Source organism: Muntiacus reevesi, chromosome 18 (genome assembly GCF_963930625.1).
Source record: "Muntiacus reevesi chromosome 18, mMunRee1.1, whole genome shotgun sequence".
Lineage (NCBI taxonomy): Eukaryota > Metazoa > Chordata > Mammalia > Artiodactyla > Cervidae > Muntiacus > Muntiacus reevesi.
Genome location: NC_089266.1, coordinates 36,715,809 through 36,729,158, shown reverse-complemented (window position 1 = coordinate 36,729,158; position 13,350 = coordinate 36,715,809). Strand labels below are relative to the sequence as shown.

At 43.3% G+C, this 13,350-nt stretch overlaps 1 non-coding gene across 1 annotated transcript; it reads left to right on the top strand.

The window, feature by feature from the left end:
• Positions 1–1,583: 1,583 nt before the first annotated feature.
• TRNAH-GUG (transfer RNA histidin (anticodon GUG)) lies at positions 1,584–1,656 on the top strand. The gene has a single exon. It is a non-coding gene; the product is annotated as a tRNA-His (tRNA).
• Positions 1,657–13,350: the final 11,694 nt, after the last annotated feature.

Genomic DNA, 13,350 nt, shown 5'->3' with positions numbered 1-13,350 from the left:
GAAGGGCTCAAGGTTCCAGACCCTAGTTGAGTTCTATATACTGATGGCACTAGTCTGATAAAACAAGGACAACAGCTCTCAGGTTAGCCAAAGGGGAAGGGGCCATCATGAGTAAAAACGGATGGTGGGAATTGCCAAGTGGCAAATTATTGGTACTGGGGGAGCTGGCACACACTCTGGTAAACCAAACACACCAAGCGACCCACCTAGGCCATGCTGCCTGCTCACAGGTTAATGCTGCCTCTCACATATTCAGACAAAAACCTCCGGGTATTCAGCTGAAAGGCACGCTGCCCCTTGAACACCTGGGAGTGGGCTTCACTGAAATGAAACCTCACCGACACTACCATTACCTGCTGGTCATGGTATGTACGTTCTCGAGATGGGTAAAAGCTTTTCCTACCTGGACTGAAAGACCATCAGAAGTAGCCCGGTGCCTGCTTAGGGAAATAGTTTCCAGATTTGGATTTCCTGCCAGCATTGGATCAGACAATGGCCCGGCTTTTGTAGCTGATTTAGTACAACAAGTAAGCAAAACTTTAAACATCAAATGGAAACTGCACACTGTATATAGGCCCAGAGTTCTGAGATGGTGGAATGAACCAACCGCACACTTAAAGAGGCTCTCCAAGTGGATCAGAGAGACTGACTGCTCCTGGGTGGACTTGCTTCCGAGGGCTCTGCTCAGACTCAGGATGACCCCACAGACCCAAGGCTATTCTCCATAAGAAATTGTGTATGGGAGTCCCCATCCCATAATAAAACAGGTGTCAACAAATTTGCCTCAGGTAAGGGGGGGATAGGATTTCACAGCAGATGGAACTGGGTAAGGTAATAAATTGGGCAACTAAGTTTGTACAAGAAAGGGTGCTGTTCCCCTTTGGGGAACAGATTCATGAGTTTACGCTTGGTGACCAAGTATGGGTCAAAGATCGGAAACTTGATTTACTAGCCCCTGGGTGGAAGGGCCCTTATACTGTTATTCTAACTACCCCTACTGCAGTTAAAGTTGCAGGTATTGCCCCTTGGATCCATCATATGAGGGTGAAGAGAGCATACCATGCAGATCCAGAAAACGCTGAGTAGACTGCACAGAGGGACCCCGCTGACCCTCGAGAGACTAAGACCATCCTTAAGAAGAAGGAAAAGAAGATCCCTGATGAGTCCCTTGAGGATGAAGCCGCATAATCAACTCCTGCTGCTTGGTCTCATCAACGTGCACATTCCTACGCCAACTTCCACAATAGCTCCAACTGTTGGGTATGTGGGGCTATGCCTCTGTCTATGATGGATGGACTTCTCTGGTGGCTGTCACCACTCCACCAAGGAGATTTTAAACCACTCTGCTATTTTCTAGGACATGATCATAATCTCTCCCTGCTCTCTGGGTGTAAGCCAGACCTACAGTCAATAGACTCGGGTCATAGGGTTACATTTGATATAAATGCCAGTGTAACAAAAGCCTAACCTACAACAAGCCCCAGTAAATCTACCTTATTTACATCCTAGGTGGACAAGACCTGTGTTTCAATGGTATGAGTATATTGTTGCCTTATTCATACCCTTTATAGGGACAACGGGTTTCCCTGGTGGCTCAGAGGGTAAAGCATCTGCCTGTGATGCAGGAGACCCAGGTTCAATCCCTGGGTCAGGAAGATCCCCTGGAGAAGGAAAGGACAACCCACTCCAGTGTTCTTGCCTGAAGAATCCCATGGATAGAGGAGCCTGGTGGGCCACAGTCCACAGGGTCGAAGAGTCAGAAACGACTGAGCGACTACACTTACTTATAGGGACAAGAGACATTATGATTAAAGTAGAGGCCTTGACTAATTTCACAAAACGGGCCCTCCTAGATAGAACAAAAGCCACCCAAGCCTTAAATGAAGAGCAAATCCAAATGAGAAAAGCGGTAATTCAAAATAGAATGGCCTTGGACATACAGCTGCTCAAGGAGGGACCTGTGCTATAATAAAGGTTGAATGTTGTGTATGCCTTCCTGACTTAGCTGACAATGTATCACTGCTTTAGATGACATGAAAAACGAGGTAAAAGCAATGTCAAATGAAAACATTCCTTTCTGGACTTTGGTCCTATCTTGGGTGAAGGGCGACTGGTGGAAAACTATATTTACCATTGTTATAGTTGCCTTGATATTTCTGCTTTGTGGACCCTGAATTTTACAATGTATTATGAACTTTGTAACCCGAAGGTTGATGTCATTCTCCCAAATTGGCGGTCGGAGAGTCAGGGTGCACTATATCCCTATGAATGATGCTCCTAACATGAGTTAAGAGCATCAAGAGGGGGGAAAGAAGGAGGAAACAGACACGGCTGGACTCTGTCTTAGGCCAGGCTGCGAACATTAGGCTACACGCATGGTCACCCTCCCAATGGACTCTGAAGTTTGTGCCAGGTGTCTATAGAAATGGCAAACCAATGGAAAACCAGACCCCTCGGATAAAAGAGCCTCAGGACTTGTACTTGGACTCTCTGTTGCCTAAAAGAATATGCTAATTATCTTTGTAACAGAACAAAGTGGTAAATTCCATTATGTTTATTCGGATATGACCACAGGCCTGTTGATGTATGTCCACTGTTTATCTAGTCTTGTGACACATGAATCATGGGTTAACTCTGATCATATCTCTCTTTTACCTTGTCCAGACTAGTTTCAAGGAATTTGGGGAGGTGTGTTTGAGCAAGTACGCTTAGGGTATATAAGGTTTTCACAAAAACTGGTCGGGGTCCTTGGCTAAGAGGAGACTCTGCCTTGGGCCCGCCGGTGTAATAAACTGCACTCCACTATCTGCATTGTCCTTCTGAGTGAGTTTGTTTCGCAGAACGTGTGGCTACAACACAGGCATTATATGAAGCATTTTACAGGCAAGATCTTTTTTAATCTGCCCAACAGCTCTGATGTATGTATTTTAGCCCCATTTACATCTGTGGAAATGGGGACACAGAGAGGTTAAGTACTTTGCTCATGATCACACAGTGGGGGAAAAAAAAAAAAAGAAGGTCACACAGTGAATATCAGAACTGGGATTTGAACCAGGCTGATCTAACTCAGGGGTCTGTGAACATAAGTCAGACACCGGTCACCGTATTTGATAGCGGGAGGGGATGGGGGAGACCCAGGTTAATGTCCCAATTCCCTTCCTCCTCACCCGGGAAAATTGTTTAATTCCTCTGACCTTTGCCTCCACTGGTGTCTGTCTCCAGGAAGTTTTACACATAGCAAAAATAATGGGGAAAAACCCTGAGATTTCACACACGTTGTCTCCTGCTGAGATCCCCCAGAATAGAGCGGGTGGTGAGATGTCAAAGAGAGTGCAAAGATAAGACTCCCGGGGGCCAGGGATCGGTGACGGTGGCCATGGTGATGGAATTGGAAATGACCTTGAGCTTTTTAAAATCTACGTCCTAATTGTCTTCTAAGATGTTTCCTCTTTCCAGACCGGCACACCCCTGCACCACCCCTTCCTTACCTTATCAAAATCCCATCAGTTCTTCAGAGTTAGCTCTGACATCATCACTGATACAGGACGTACTTGCTCTGTCTCTGGGTCTGGTTGGCTGCTTATCTGTCTGTAGCCCCAATCCGTGCTCATCCAACCGCAGATGTAGGCAATTTGAGATTCATCACCGCTTTTTTTTTTTTTTAAATTTTGGCTACACTGGATCTTTGTTGCTACACAGGCTTTCTCTAGTTGCAGGGGCTGCTCTCTAGTTGCTTCTCATTGTGGTGGTTTCTCTTGTTGCAGAGCATGGGTTCTAGGCGCGTGGGCTCAGTTGTTGTGGCACATGGGCTTCATTGCCCTTTGGCATGTAGAATCTTCTCAGATCAGCAATCGAACCGGTGTCCCCAGCATTGGCAGGTGGATTCTTAACCCCCTGGACCATGCAGGAGGTCCTCATCACCTCTTTCATCAAGCTGTTTCTATTTCATCAGCTTCTGCCAGAGGACGCTCTGTGCTTGTGCCCCATGGACTGTGAAGCCTCGGGCTGTGTGTAGTGGGCAGGCAAAGGCTGGCGGAGCTGAATGGGTGTGAACAATGCAGGCCTGAGATAATTAGAGTAGAAGTTAGAAAGCTCCCTCCACCCCCATCTCCATCCCACCCCACCCCAGAACCTGAGGTTCTCAAAGCAACAGTGGATGCCATTTCCTTCTGAATTTTAATTGGAAGATAATTTCTTTACTGTATTGTGTTGGTTTCCACCATACACAACATGAATCAGCCACAAGTATTCACATGTCCCCTTCTTCCTGAATCTCCCTCCCCATCCTCCCTCCGCCCCCAGATTGTCACAGAGCGCTGGGTTGAGATCCTTGGGTCATATAGTAAATTCCCACTGGCTATCTATTCTATATATGGTAATATATATGTTTCCATCTTATTATCTTAATTCATCCCACCCTCTCCTTCCTTTCTGAATTTTAAAGAGAACCTATAATTCTAATCCATAAATAAGTTTTCTTAAAAAAAAGAAATTTTCTTTTCTTTCATTTTTTTTTAAGTTGGAGCAAAATTGCTCTACAATATTGTTAGTTTCCGCTGTATACCACCATCGGTCAGCTATACATAGACATATATCCTTCCCTACCCCCACCTTGAGCTTCCCTCCCACCTAGAAATAAGTTTTCTTTAAAAACAATTAGAATATTATAGACGAAGGACAACTTCTTTCTGATCACCGTGCCCGCTCTGGAGCCGTCACTATTTTTAACCGGCGTGTGTAACCAGGCACATTCTGGTTGGCACAAAAGCCTGTCCCCATTCCCACCATGACATGAATCAGTGTTGTGGTCTCTCATGATTTCATCATTCTGCCACTCGTCTTTGGCCAGTCACCAACCCCTCCCAAATCCCAAACCCATAAAAAACTGGATGAGAAATGCTCTGTTGTGAGCTTAGAATTCCTCTCCAGGACACTCCGGCTACCGGCTTGGCAGCGGTCGGGAGTTTCCGGCAGCCTCCTTTGGGTCGGGCCAGGGGGGGGTCAGGGTTGTCACAGGGAACCAATCCCTCAGCCGTGACTTGGCTGGGCCGCCCAGTGTTACCCTTCACTGGGTGGGTGGGGGGTGGGAGAGGGCGAAAGGGGGAAGTAGGAGCTCTAGGCTGGCCCAGGAAGCAGGAATAACAGTACATACCTCGATGTGTTGTCTTGAGGATAAACTGAGAAATTGTGTGCGAAAGCTGCACAAGCTCATGGCAGGCAGGAGAGAATATTAAAAGGTGATTTCCACGGTTGACTTCAAGAAGGGATCTTGGTCAGGCTTTCTTCTTTTAAGGGATCGCTACCCTAAGGAAGGGCTTTACCCTTCAGCAGTACAGAACCTGCCTGCCAATGCAGGAGATGCAATAGACTCGGATTCAATACCTGCGTCAGGAAGAGCCCCTGGAGTAGGAAATGGCAAACCACTCCGGTATTCTTGCCTGGAAAATTCCATGGACAGAGGACGGGCTACAGTCCACGGAGTTGCAAAAAGTCGGACACCACTGAGTGACTGAACTCACAGTGCAGGCTAAGGAAAATGATGTAACGACAGAAGCATGTTACTTGCCAGACAAAAATTACATGGTGGACTTGTGCGCACTTCTGTCGGTCATGCCTTTAGAAAGATCTTGCGGTCAGAGTGGGCCTGAGTCCTGGGAGACATGATGGTCGAGATTGCAGTCTCCCCAAGTACAATGTGTTTGGGTGGGAGTTTGTTGTTCAGACCACAGGCAATTGCATCAAATGACTAGTCTCTCTGGATGGAATTCAAGCCTGGGAATATCTGTGATTGTGTTTGGGGCAGACTCCAAGTCAGCCTGGGCAGCAAAGTCGGGGGATGCCCTGCCAGCTCCTGCTTAGTTGGCATCCAGAGGGGAGGAACCTTGTCATTAAACGGATGGGCAAGAAACAGCAGCTCCATGACTTCTGTCTGCAATTGTGGTCTCGAGTACTCTTCCCTTCCCTTCCTTTGGAGGTCAGTTTCCACACATTCTCAGCTCTGTTCCTGATCAAGGCACCCCCTCACCCTCTCCCCCTACTCTTCCCCATCCAACCAGCAATCCCAGCTCCCCACTTTGTCCCCTGCTGATCACTGCTCCACTTCCCCAAAGGGACGTCTCAGGGTGGGTGTTCTGGGGCCTTCTCCCTCTCTCTGGTGATTTTCTAGGTCTCAATGATGGAATGGGCCAACTTAGTTGCTGCCAAATCTCATGTGACCCAGGACAAATGACCATGAACATTAAATCTCTCATTATCACTTTTTTTTGGAGGAGGGGGGCAGGGAGAAAAAATTTAGACCCTGAGCATCTTTCTGCTACCAGAAAAACTTGCTGTGTATACATCATGCTGATACACAGTCACTCATTTTAGAGATTAATTAGTGTGTTTTCATTTTTAAAAATGGACCCCACTCTATGACTTCATTTTCTTTTTCTTTTTTGCCAAGCCCCGTGGCTTACTGGATCTTTGTTCCCCAACCAATGATAGAATCTGTGCCCCTTGCAGCAGAAGCATGGAGTTTTAACCACTAGACCACCAGGTAAGTCCCTGCATATTGTTAAACCTTGTATAAATGGAGTTAAAATATATATAATAGAGACTTCCCTGGTAGTCCAGTGTGTAAGATATTGAGCTCCCAATGCAGGGGACCCGGACTCAATCTCTGGTCAGGGAACTAGATCCCACATGCTGCAAAGAAGACCCGGTGCAGTCAAATGAATAAAAAGAAAAATGCATATAATAATGCAAATAAACAAATTAAGAACTCCTTTGATCCTCTGGCATTTTCCAGTATACCTCTTCTTTTTTTCCTCCCTCTCACAATTGAACTTCTGTAAAGAGAAGTCTCATCTGGTTTGTTTCCACGTGTCAGCTCTCATTCTACCCTACTGCAGCCTGGCTCCTGCCTCCGCTGAACCCCATTCCATCTACAAGGACCGTGTTGTCCAGTCCTCAGCCACCAGGCAATTTGCACTGTGGATTCTGAACAACTTTATCTAAAAAAATTATGTAAGTTGGCAGACCTCGCTTTTCCTTGCCTGGGTTCGTATTGTGATTCCTCACTGTAGCAGACCCTGCGGTCCAGAATGATGGCGGCTATCGTCCAAGTGGTTTATTTTTGGCGCTTGAGGCTACGAGCCCAAGTATCTTCAGCTCAGGAAGAAGTTAGGAGAAGAGTTCCCTGGCCGCCTGGACATTTGCGGCCAGGGGACTCCTCAGGTCACTGGCTTCTTTGAAGCATTCGTAGCAGGAAAGCTGATTGACTCCAAGAAGAGAGGCGATGGCTGCATGGACACGGAGAGCAAGTTTCTGAAGCTGGTGGCCGCCATCAAAGCCACTTTGGCTTGATGTGCCCTGAAGACAGAAACCAGTGACCTTGGCCCAGCGCCTCTCAGCAGACGCTTCATGACAAGAAGGACTGAAAATGGCTCTTGGATGCCTGGTCCTTCCCTGATGTTCCCATGGCCGCCGGTTGGAGCAGGTCTTTGTGTGTGTGGGGGAGTGTGTGTGTGTCCCCAGAAGCCTAATGTTGGTCACTGGTCCTGCTCCCCTCCCCCATCTCTCATCTCCCTGCATCCCCCGCCCCTCATGTCTTCCTTTTACACTCTGATGTTTGGGGTAGTCCTGCTCCAGGCTTCCTTTTCAGGGGAAGCCGAGAGGAGGATCAGGATGAGTGAGTCTCAGATTTCAGCAGCGTTGGCAACAGTTCACAACTCAATAAATGGTGATGAGGTTAACAGCAACAGCAAAAACTTGTATAACTTAATTTAGACAGCTTCCTTTGTGGCTCAACTGGTAAAGAATCCACCTGCAATATGAGAGACCTGGGTTCAGTCCCTGGGTTGAGAAGATCCCCTGCAGAAGGGAAAAGCTGCCCACTCCAGTATTCTGGCCTGGAGAATTCCATGGACTGTATAGTCCATGGGGTCGCGAAGAGTCGAACATGACTGAATGACTTTCACTTTCTTCATTTTAATTCAGAGGGATAGAACTCTTGTCTGGCATCTTTAACAAAATGCAATGTGCCATAAAATGTACACATTTTGGGCTTCCCTGGTGGACCAGTGGTTAAGAATCCCCCTGACAATGCAGGGGATACGAGTTTGATCTCTGGTCTGGGAAGATCCACCTGCCTCGGAGCAACTAAGCCTGAGAGTCACAACAACTGAGCCCACAAGTCCTAGCACCCTGCTCTGCAGCTGGAGAAACCACCACAGTGGGAAGCCCAAGCCCAGCAACTAGAGAGTCGCTCCTGCTCGTCGCAACTTGAGAAAGCCTGCTGGCAGCAGTGAAAACCCAGCAGAGCCAAAAATAAATAAATAAATCTTAAAAAAAAAAAAAAAGTACACGTTTTGCTAAAGGGAAGGCCCTCCCCCAACGAATATTTTTGTCTTTTCTATTGATAGATGTATCTGCAAGAGAGTCTGTGCTTTCATGTTTACCAGTCAAGGCTGCAATTACTATTTCAGGGCACAAAACTTTGGACCCGGCATCAATCTGGGGAGAAGGGAGCAAAGTTCACATTTTCATTCAGATGTCATTTATAAACATAGTGATAAAAAGATCCTTAACTTAAAAACCCTGTCTTTTTTCACCCCTGTGTTCCTCTCTCTAACTATATAACCCCCCATCCCTCCACCAAAGATGACCTTTGGAAACTAAATTTTCAGTAAGTGGAAACTAAATTTTCATTAGCTGTTCTTATTTTGTCTGAAATAATTTTTTCCCCCTTTATCTTATACCTGGAACCTCATGAGTGTTTTTCTAATGTCAGTTATATGCACAGGCCCCTTTAAAAATGTTATAAGTATTTATTTTAGAATATTTAAAATGTTTTTAATACATTTTGTTTCATAAAGGAAAAAATGATAAACATATCTGTATTCATACCCAGTTCAAATGGTAAAACATTTCAGGTATGGTTAGAGCTCTCCTACCTAATCACAGGCCTCCTCCCCACCAGCTTAAAACCAGACAGAATATAGTGTTTATTTATGTCTCTATTCTTTATACTTTTGCTATTTATTTGTATCCTTAAGCAAAATGCAGGCTTATATTGCATATTTAAAATTTTATAAACATTATCACCCTGTAAGTGTTCTTCTGTAACTTAGTTCTTTCACCAAATATTATAAAGCTTTCCCCAAATACTTGTAAGCATCATTCATATTTATGTACCATATCTCTAATTCCTTAATTTTTCCTGGTATATAAAAATCTGGCATGAAAATAGCCCAATTTATTTATTCATTCTCTTGCTGTTGGATTTTTCAAATTTTTTCGTTCTTGCAAACACTACTACCATAACTTTCTTTTATGTGTCTCCTGTACACATATGCAGGACTTTTTTTCCCTAGGACAATGGTCTTTGAACTTGGCTCAAGTTTTCCCCAAGATAATTTTGAAATTATTATGTATCTCTTTCCAAATTTTAGGTTGTCATCTAAATTTTTAAATCATAAGTTTATATTTATTTAAAAACTTATATTGGAGTATAGTTAATGCATTAGTTTCAGGCGTACAGCAAAGTGGCTCAGTTATATATGTGCATGTATCTATTATTTTTCAAGTTCTTTTCCTATTTAGGCTATTATATCATAAGTTTAAATATTAGTGTGAGCCATGTGAATCTGCTATATTTGTTGGCTGAAAGTGATTGAATATTAATTTCATTTAATTCAGACAGATAGCTGCAAAGAATGTCATGTCTTATTAATACAAATATCATTTAAAACTAAAATCGTTACTTCACTTTTCAACATGTATCCAATGGAATCTAAATATTACAGTAATTTGATACTTGCTATTATCCACTTTAAAAATACTCAAACTCTTCCTTGACAGGCCAAAATTTTACATAGCTATTTTTCTCATGTATCTTATATTTCCATTTTATTTAGTTAATAAAATTTCTCTTAACATATTTTTTATTTGAAGTCTTCTAATGCTCTCCCAATGATATTTTTCCACAATAAAAATATGTATATAGATTGAAATACTCATGTTTTAAAATTTCTTATGAAAGTAAGGCTCTAAGAGTTAAAATTTTCTTCTGCTTTGAGTTACAGCAACAATTATTAGTATATACTTAAGAAAAACAACCTAATTATAACAGAGATTTTTTTTTTTATAAATAATTGCTAAATTTAAAAAGTGAAATTTGATTGTAAAGTCAGCTCCATAAGGTTGATGGGGCTTAATTTGTTATCAGTTTGCCATGGATGAATGTTACGTATTACTTGGCAGAGGCAAGATTCAGCATCAATTCTACCCTTATTTTCTGTTATAGATGTGGGCTCTGAGCAACTTTACTCCTGAAAATAGACAGGAATAAAGGATTTTTAAGAGCAGAGTTTCTTAATTCTATGAACTTTCTCAAGTTTCACCAAATTCACCAAAAATTGCCCAAAGATCCATCATAGGAAATTGTTTTGAATGTCGTACCAGTTGGCAGCCTGATTTGATTCTCAATTTTGTTGATGGTAAAAGAACTGGAAATCACCTGGCTCAGAAACGCAAATTTGTTGCTCAAGACTGTAGTGTCATTTTCTTGTTCATCTTTCAAGAGTCTAAAAGTCTGTATTAGAATTTTCAAATGATAACTAAATATCTTTTATGTAGAAGCATTTTTAAGGCTCATATACTCAGAAAGACTTGGGAAAATGGAAATATTGTTGATTTCAATACATCTGACAATTTATTTTTCCCAATTTCTTATGTTTCTATTTTATTTATTTTAAAATGTTTATGTTGCTTTACTATATAAATACACCTTTTAGAAAGGAAAGTTATTTTCTCTTATGTGATTTAACTATAGGTGTGTCAAAATATTGACACTACAAATTTAGCTCAATTGGCTTATGGGAGACATCTCTGTACAACCTCATTGGCAAACTCAGTATTAATTGTCGAAGTAATCATCCAAATTGGGCTTCCCTGGTGGCTTAGTGGTAAAGAATCTGCCTGCCAATGCAGGAGATTTGGGTTCGATCCCTGCGTCAGGAAGATCCCCTGGAGGAGGGCATGGCAACTCACTCTAATATTCTTGCCCAGAAAATCCCATAAACAGAGGGGCCTGGCATGCTACAGTCCTTGGGGTCGCCAAGAGTTGGATGCGACTGAGCGACTAAGCACACACAGTCATACAAATTAGACTTACTTTCTGTGGGGAAAAAAAGCAGGATTTCACTTTTCAATTTGAATAACTATGTTAATTTATATCCCTGTAACAACCGTCTCACTTCTGAATTCTTGTAACTCAAGGGCCATGCTAAGTCACTTCTGTCATGTCCAACTCTTTGCAATCCTATGGACTGTAGCCCATCAGACTCCTTGGTCCATGGGGTTCTCCAGGCAAGAAAGCTGGAGTGGGTTGCCACACCCTCCTCCAGGGAATCTTCCTGACCCAGGGATCAAACCCAAGTCTCTTACATCTCCTGCATTGGCAGGTGGGTTCTTTACCACTAGCACCACCTGGGAAGCCCAAGTAACCAAGCTCATGTAACTCATATAAGTTGATTCTGTTTCCACATACATCACCTATAAAAAATGTAAGTGTAATGCCCTGAACTTATTAATTTGTATCCCGTGTGGTAGGTTACATTATTTGTGCACAGTTATTCATTCCCTTTCCATCTTTGCAATCCTGCCCTGCAGACAGTACAGTTCCCTACCTCATTGACTTTGAACTTGGCCGTGGGACTTGCTTGGCTAGTGGCAGGGGAGAGATGAAGTCTGCCATATCTGAGCAGAGGCTCTAGAGGTTCTGCAAGGTTCCCTCCAGCCCTCTTGCTCCTGCTCTCCACCTGGAGAACAGCGCTGTCCTGAGAGTGCCCGCTGCCTCAGTCTAGGTCTTGGAATGAGAAAGCAAGTTGAGCAGACCCACAGTTCAGAATGAGGAGAGCATAGAGCTGCCCACAACCTACCCACAGAGGGGAGCAGAGTTGGAAAACCGCAGACTCCCAGTCGACTTGCAGCTCTGGAGTAAATATTTGTTGTTGCAAGTCGAACCTAGCAAAAGCTGACCAGTGCTCTCTTTTAATGGCAGCATCCTATATTCTGAGCAAATAAAGCCCTGAATTTTTAGCAACCAAAACTTGTTTACAAATAAAACACTGCTCCCAAGTTAAAGCCTGGGAATAAACCATGGCTGCTTTTAGTAACAGTGACCAGTTCTTGCAGCAATCCTAATCCATAGAAATACTTAACACACCCTGCCCAAATACATGCAAATAGACTCAAATAAAAGTATCTAAAGTTTAAGTAAAACTGTTCACCAGCTGCATTCCTAGGTGTGTCTTATGCCTGTAACCATCTCATCAGTAATATCATTTTCTTGGCTACAACATCAGCCATATAAATATAAAAGGAACGATTGGATTCATTAGTCAATGTACTGGAATTTTAAAAGTTTTTAAATTTCAAATTAATTTGACTTATGAACTGAAAAAATAGTAAAGATCATTCCTATATACCAGTCTCTAGATTGCCCCAACACAGCATTCCACATGGCCGTGCTAGTAAAAGCAGAAAATTGACATTTGTACAGAGACATCACTTTGCTGACAAAGATCCATATATTCAAAGCTATGGTTTTTCCAGTAGTCATGTACGAATTGAGAACTGGACCATAAGGAAAGCTGAGCACTGAAGAATAGATGCTTTTGAACTGAGGCTGGAGAAGACTCTTGAAAGTCCCTTGGACAGCAAGGAGATCAAACCAGTCAATCCTAAAGGAAATCAATGCTGAATATTTATTGGAAGGACTGTTGCTGAAGCTCCAATACTTTGGCCACCTGATGGGAAGAGCTGAATCATTGGAAAAGACACTGATGCTGCGAAAGATTGAAGAGTAAAGGAGTAACGGGCGGCAGAGGCTAAGGTGGTTCGATAGCATCACTGACTCAACGGACACAAATCTGATCAAACTCTGGGAGGTAGTAGAGGACAGAGGAGCCTGACATGCTACAGTCCAAGGCGTCACAGAGGCAGAGACAATTTAGTGACTCAACAGCAACAACATGCCCAATGTGTGTCTCTCCGTGTGTGTGTGTAGTTCTATATGAGTATGTCTATCACTGTTAGAATATACTGTTAGGATATAACAGTAGTGATACAAGGCTACAGTCACATTCACTCCCAACCTTAACCACTGGCAACTCCTGGTCTTTTCCACCCACCTCTAATTTTTCACTTGCAGAATATTATGTAAATGGAATCATACCACCTGTAACCTTTCGCAACTGGCTTTTTACACTCAGCATAATGCCCTTAAGATCCATCCAAGTATGCTCTTTCTGTTTTTTTAACCACTGAGTTGTGTTTTACTGGGCTCCCCAGGAAAGTGGTAAA